Raw genomic sequence first — 6,872 nt, 5'->3', positions numbered from 1 at the left:
CCCTCAGTAGCCCTGCTGGGATAAGTGCTGCCGGCCCCTGATGATATGATTACACCGAATGAGCCTGGAGCTAATGCACTCACACACACACACACACACACACACACACACACACACACACACACACACACACACACACACACACACACACACACACACACACACACACACACACACACACACACACACACTGAAGCAAATGCACTCACACACACACACACACAGACACACACACACACACACACATGCACATGCACGTACTGTACGCACAGACTGAGCCAGGCACAGTCCACACACACACACATACACACACACACACACACACACACACACACAATGTGCGTTATTACCAGGACTGTGGGGAGTGAGAGTCTGGGGCCGCAATCACAGAGTCTGCCTTTGGGGTGCAAAACACACGTATACACACGCATCAATATCACACACTTATACACACATCAATATCACACCCTTTTCAAGCTCACAGTAATCAGTCCTCATAAGCCCCTTTCACATTCACCGAATTTAACGCTAAATCAGCCGAATTTAACGTTAAGGCTGTTCCTTTCACATTGACGACACGGGGTGGGGAGTCAACCCGCCTCGGCAATCCAACCCGTCTCGGGGGGTAGTATCAGAGCCGAGCCGTGTTGAATATGAAAGGAACAGAGGTCAACCCCGCTATTAGGGGTGTGTGACTGATGACGTATTTGGCCAGGCAGGAGGTTAAAATACAGGAAACACACAAGAGACTAGGATAACTTTAGCTGCTGTGTCCATAGATATGTGTGTCCAACAATCACGTTTTTTATGCTGAGAGTGCCCCGAACCTCCTTTTCTCAGCACTTCGGTCAAGTGTTTATTGTTGCTAGGTTACCAAAACCGTCTGCTGCCAGCAGCACGTCTTTCTAGAAAGTTTGCCTAATGATAGCTAACTAGCCAACGAGCTAACTGTCAGAGCAGAAGTTGTTCAGGACTCAGCACACTGAAATATGACTTCGACAGACAAAAGGACCTCATTTGGCATTCAAATAACATAACAAGTGGCCCGCCATCATTTGGAAGCTAAACCACGTAGAACTAGCATGACAGTTGTGTTTACAGTTTATCTCCGAGGTCCAAGGCATGCTTAACGTCATTGTTCACTCCCAAATTGCGTGTGACGTGCTGCTAGGCAACGCCTCCCATAACTCGCCTCTGAAACCGGCTTCAGACAACCCCGGGACCAGAACACGTCTACCTTTCACATTGCGAAATCCCCTGAACCCGCTATTTCTTAAACGCTAATGTATCGTTTCTGAATGTGAAAGGGGCTATAGTGTCACCGTTCCACTGGGAGATCCTCCCGATTCTCCCGATTCTCTCGATTCTCCCGATTCCCACTAACTGATTCAAGCGTCCCTGCAAAGCAGAGCTTCAAAGGTTCCACCATAATATTGTCGTTTTTAAATTGATTTATCGTTGTCGTTTTAATTATTCTCCCGATTCCCACTCCGCCACTGATTCAAGCATCCCTGTTTACTACCTTATCTTTCATAATATGTTAACCGACATGCCAATGCTATCACAATATTGTCATTTCAGACTTGTGTACTTTGTCCGTATTTTCAGCTGAAAATCTTTCTCATAACTTCCTTTATCTCGTGATCTGTATCTGGGGCTACGTGAGATATAATATCAGAAGCCGAATGACCGTCCGTCCTCTCGTGCTGTAATTCCCAAGCCTCCCGTTGGGCTGTAAAAACACCAAGATGGCCTCCGTCACCGGCGCTAATTCCCAGGCTGAGTTATGAAGGCACTTATAATGAAGTGGAATGGGGGAAAGGCATTAGCCGTGCCCTTGGACCGAGCAGGCCCTGCGCAAAGCACCGGGCTCCTGTCTGCTAATATAATTATGCAGATATCACCGGCAGCTCTCAGCGCTGTGTGTGTGTGTGTGTGTGCGCGTGTGTGTGTGTATGTGGGTGTGTGTGTGTGTGTGTGGGTGTGGGGGGACATATGCAGGATTTGGCACCTGGTGTAGGGGGCAGTCTGGATATCGTCCCCTGAATGTTGACATCTCTGATGTCATGTTCTGCTGTTAACCCACCGTGTGGCGTGGCATATAGAGACGGACACCTCTTAATAGAGCACTTGTTTTAGCTGCATGAAAATGGTTGTGCATCCCTGGACAGGTAATCTTAGTCAATCCAGCATAATGTTATGATTTAGTTGTACAAGGAATTAAAGACTATGGTCCTACCATACTCTCGTACATTCATAATATAGAGAGAGTCTGGCCACTATCCATTACCAAGCGTGAACTTCCCTGAATGCGGGTACTCTGTTGATGTTTAAAACTAGATCACTCAGTCACACCATAACCAATTGCTAACGTTTGGTTGTGACATGATCAAACTAGTGATGACCTCAACGCCATCGTTCTCAGCTACTACCTCTGTTCGCTACACATTTTTGTCTTGAGAAAACCCGCAAATATACCGCAGACCCAGACTCTCTGTACATTATGAGTGTACGAGAGTATGGTAGGACCAGGCTAAGGAAAGACAACTCCTACAGAAAAGAGGGTTAAAACACAAGAAGACATATGTCCGGTGTGAATACAGTCTTACTCTTTCAGCACTCTCAACCGCTGATGAGGGGGGACAGTGGACAGTAGTGGTGTGTGTGTGTGTGTGTGTGTGTGTGTGTGTGTGTGTGTGTGTGTGTGTGTGTGTGTGTGTGTGTGTGTGTGTGTGTGTGTGTGTGTGTGTGTGTGTGTGTGTGTGTGTGTGTTTGTGTGTGTTCACATAACAAGGACAATGGACTGTAGTGCTCCTGATGGGACAACACACACCAGGGAGAGAAGTCTGTCAGAGAGCTTTTATTAATAAGTTTATTGATACAGTCTCACTTGCAACTCAGTTTCATAAATACAAACTGTATACAGAAAGTATAATATTAAATTTGATATAGATAACCGCCCGTGCTCTGTAGCATTGTCGCAATGCTGCTCGACACCCTTGGATGTTTTGCATAGAACGTGTGTGTGTGTGTGTGTGTGTGTGTATGTGAGAAGATCCTCAGCGAGCCTCATCTAGTCCCCCACAGACCCCCATCTGACCGCAGACATGGGGCCACGTCGATACACACCCATCCATACAGCAGCAGAGAATACACTCTCATCTCAGCGAGTGAACGTCCTACCACATGGGATTGGAGCCGACCACTTCCTGAACCAGCTGATTCTGATGAGCAGTTTATTATGATCAGCCAGGTAGATCAGCTGCTTTGTGAAACCACAGGTGTTACGTGCACATTGTAGAACCAGTACGTGGGTGGAGTTGTATGCTTTGAGGCTAGAGTTTTGCCGTCGGGCTTCCACACCACAGGCTCAGGGGGAACAGGCGGAGATGAAGCCCATCTCACATCTCACACCTCTGCTGCTGCTGCAGTTCATCTCACATCTCTGCTGCTGCTGCTGCAGTTCTTCTCATCTCACATCTCTGATGCTGCTGCAGTTCATCTCACATCTCTGATGCTGCTGCAGTTCATCTCACATCTCTGCTGCTGTTGCAGTTCAGTTCATCTCACATCTCTGCTGCAGTTCATCTCACATCTCTGCTGCAGTTCATTTCACATCTCTGCTGCTGTTGCAGTTCAGTTCATCTCACATCTCTGCTGCAGTTCATCTCACATCTCTGCTGCAGTTCATTTCACATCTCTGCTGCTGCTGCTGCAGTTCATCTCACATCTGTGCTGCTGCAGTTCAGTTCATCTCACATCTCTACTGCTGCTGCTGCAGTTCATCTCACATCTCTGCTGCTGCTGCAGTTCAGTTCATCTCACATCTCTGATGCTGCTGCAGTTCATCTCACATCTCTGATGCAGTTCATTTCACATCTCTGCTGCTGCAGTTCATCTCACATCTCTGATGCTGCTGCAGCTCAGTTCATCTCACATCTCTGCTGCAGTTCAGTTCATCTCACATCTCTGATGCTGCAGTTCAGTTCATCTCACATCTCTGCTGCTGCAGTTCTTCTCACATCTCTGATGCTGATGCAGTTCATCTCACATCTCTGATGCTGATGCAGTTGAGTTTATCTCACATCTCTGATGCTGCTGCAGTTCAGTTCATCTCACATCTCTGCTGCTGCAGTTCAGTTCATCTCACATCTCTGCTGCTGCTGCAGTTCATCTCACATCTCTGCTGCTGCTGCAGTTCAGTTCATCTCACATCTCTGATGCTGCTGCAGTTCATCTCACATCTCTGCTGATGCAGTTCATCTCACATCTCTGCTGCTGCAGTTCATCTCACATCTCTGATGCTGCTGCAGTTCAGTTCATCTCACATCTCTGCTGCAGTTCAGTTCATCTCACATCTCTGATGCTGCAGTTCAGTTCATCTCACATCTCTGCTGCTGCAGTTCTTCTCACATCTCTGATGCTGATGCAGTTCATATCACATCTCTGATGCTGATGCAGTTCAGTTTATCTCACATCTCTGATTGCTGCTGCAGTTCTTCTCATCTCACATCTATGATGCTGATGCAGTTCATCTCACATCTCTGATGCTGCTGCAGTTCAGTTCATCTCACATCTCTGCTGCTGCTACAGTTCAGTTCATCTCACATCTCTGATGCTGCTGCAGTTCATCTCACATCTCTGCTGCTGCAGTTCAGTTCATCTCACATCTCTGCTGCTGCTGCAGTTCATTTCATGTCTCTGCTGCTGCTGAGGCTTTGTTTGGGTGGGCGTATAAAGAGAGCAGTCAGATCCACTGGAGCGATATAACCGTAATAAAGCTCCAGCTCATGTCGGGAGGACTATGAGGAGTGACTGGACTTGTGCTGCTGTCAGGTGGGGGGGGGGGGTGTAGTGTGTGTGTGGGGGGGGGGGGGGGGGGTGTAGTGTGTGGGTGGGGGGTGTAGTGTGGGGGGATGGCTTTTTATTTACACAGGTCTGTACAACAAGAGAAGACACTGGAGAGGCACACACACACACACGCACACACACACAGACACAGACACAGACACACACACACACACACACACACACACACACTCACACATGCAGCCCAGAAGAAGGAGAGAAAGCAGGGTCTCTCTCTTTCTCTCACACACACACACACCCGGTTTCCTGCCTGCCATCTATATGATACTATGTGCTCCTTGTCCAGTATGTCACACTCTGGTGGATGTGGGAGAAAGAGAGCAGTCAGTCACACACACTCAAGAACAGCAGTCCAGCAAGCTCCAGCGTGCTCTCACCACCGATTCATCAGTCAAAAAACACTTTTTATTTGCACCCATTAATGAATATGCACAAAAAACCAAAACAATTCACCAACCATTAAAACAAAGTAATGCAACCAACATAGATTTAGAAAGTCCTGAACAGTTGATCTTTGTTACTTGCCGGAGTGCCATTGAGATGTAATCCAATTGATCATTATCTCGGCGTGATGTGTGAAACTGGGGGTGGGAAGGGGTCAGGCTGATTAATCTCATCAGAAATAAACACCAGAGTCTCACCAGACCCTTCACTGGCAAACAGGAGACGGGGGGGGGGGGGGGGGGGGGGGGGGGCATGCACGTTGTCTGCTTTTCAACTGTTATTACTGTCCTCAAGTCATGATGATGACACTTAACCATCAGCCGTAGTGTTTGTTGTTTTGATTTGTATATTAGTGTATACTAATACTACTAGACTTTTTCGGAGCCCTTTCGATTCTGGTGTTCCTTCTTGTCATCTCACACAGACAGAAGTTCAGAGGGTCAAAGGGTTAGAGGTCAGGACAGATATAGGGGACACACGAGGGCACGACATCACTTCCTGTTTACTTTTTATTTCCCCCACTGTGTTCACAGCGGAGCACAGTTCTCTGTGAATGACCTTCTGTGGGATACAGGACACATCAGACCGAGCCAAGGTGCAAGAGGTGATTTTACAAAACTGAAACTGATTTCCCCCCCTTTCGGATAACATTTGAGGAAATAAAATACAAACATAAACAGTTATATCAATAATAGCAATAACAACAATAACAACAACCATCTTTTCAACTCCAAAAAACAACAGCATTAGGGTAAGCTCACTCGTGTTCATCACTCTCACATGGCTTTTACACTCCAAGAACTACAGGATTAGGGAGCACACACTCATCATGGCTTGCTTCTGTGTCTGCCACAGGTCTGTGTTGGGCCTGGCGCTCAGGCCTTCCTACCAGTGTCTGCTGCCTGCCCAGCTACTGTACGAGGCCAGTTGTGGATTTGGTTGTCATGGGAGCCAGCTGCCGTGCAGTGGCGTGGCATGTCTGCGTGTCTGCGTGTGTGCGTGTGTGTCATGTGACCTCGGGGACGATGAGCGTCTGCACCGCTGGAGATGTGGCGGGGAGCACGGAGCAGTGGTGTGGCGTGTCTGCGTGTGTGCGTGTCTGCGTGTGTGCGTGTCTGCGTGTCTGCGTGTCTGCGTGTGTGTCATGTGACCTCGGGGACGATGAGCGTCTGCACCGCTGGAGATGTGGCGGGGAGCACGGAGCAGTGGTGTGGCGTGTCTGCGTGTGTGCGTGTCTGCGTGTGTGCGTGTCTGCGTGTCTGCGTGTGTGTCATGTGACCTCGGGGACGATGAGCGTCTGCACCGCTGGAGATGAGGCGGGGAGCACGGAGCAGTGGTGTGGCGTGTGTGCGTGTGTGCGTGTGTGTCATGTGACCTCGGGGAGGATGAGGAAGCTAGAGCACGGAGCAGTGGTGTGGCGTGTCTGCGTGTGTGCGTGTGTGTCATGTGACCTCGGGGACGATGAGCGTCTGCACCGCTGGAGATGTGGCGGGGAGCACGGAGCCCCGGCTTGGGCTTGACACACTTCCACATCAAAAGGAAATTAACTTTTCACGATA

Source organism: Sardina pilchardus, chromosome 5 (assembly GCF_963854185.1).
Source record: "Sardina pilchardus chromosome 5, fSarPil1.1, whole genome shotgun sequence".
In the NCBI taxonomy this organism is placed as follows: Eukaryota; Metazoa; Chordata; class Actinopteri; order Clupeiformes; family Clupeidae; genus Sardina; species Sardina pilchardus.
The sequence above is the reverse complement of the archived record's forward strand: the minus strand, read 5'-3'. Positions refer to the sequence as shown.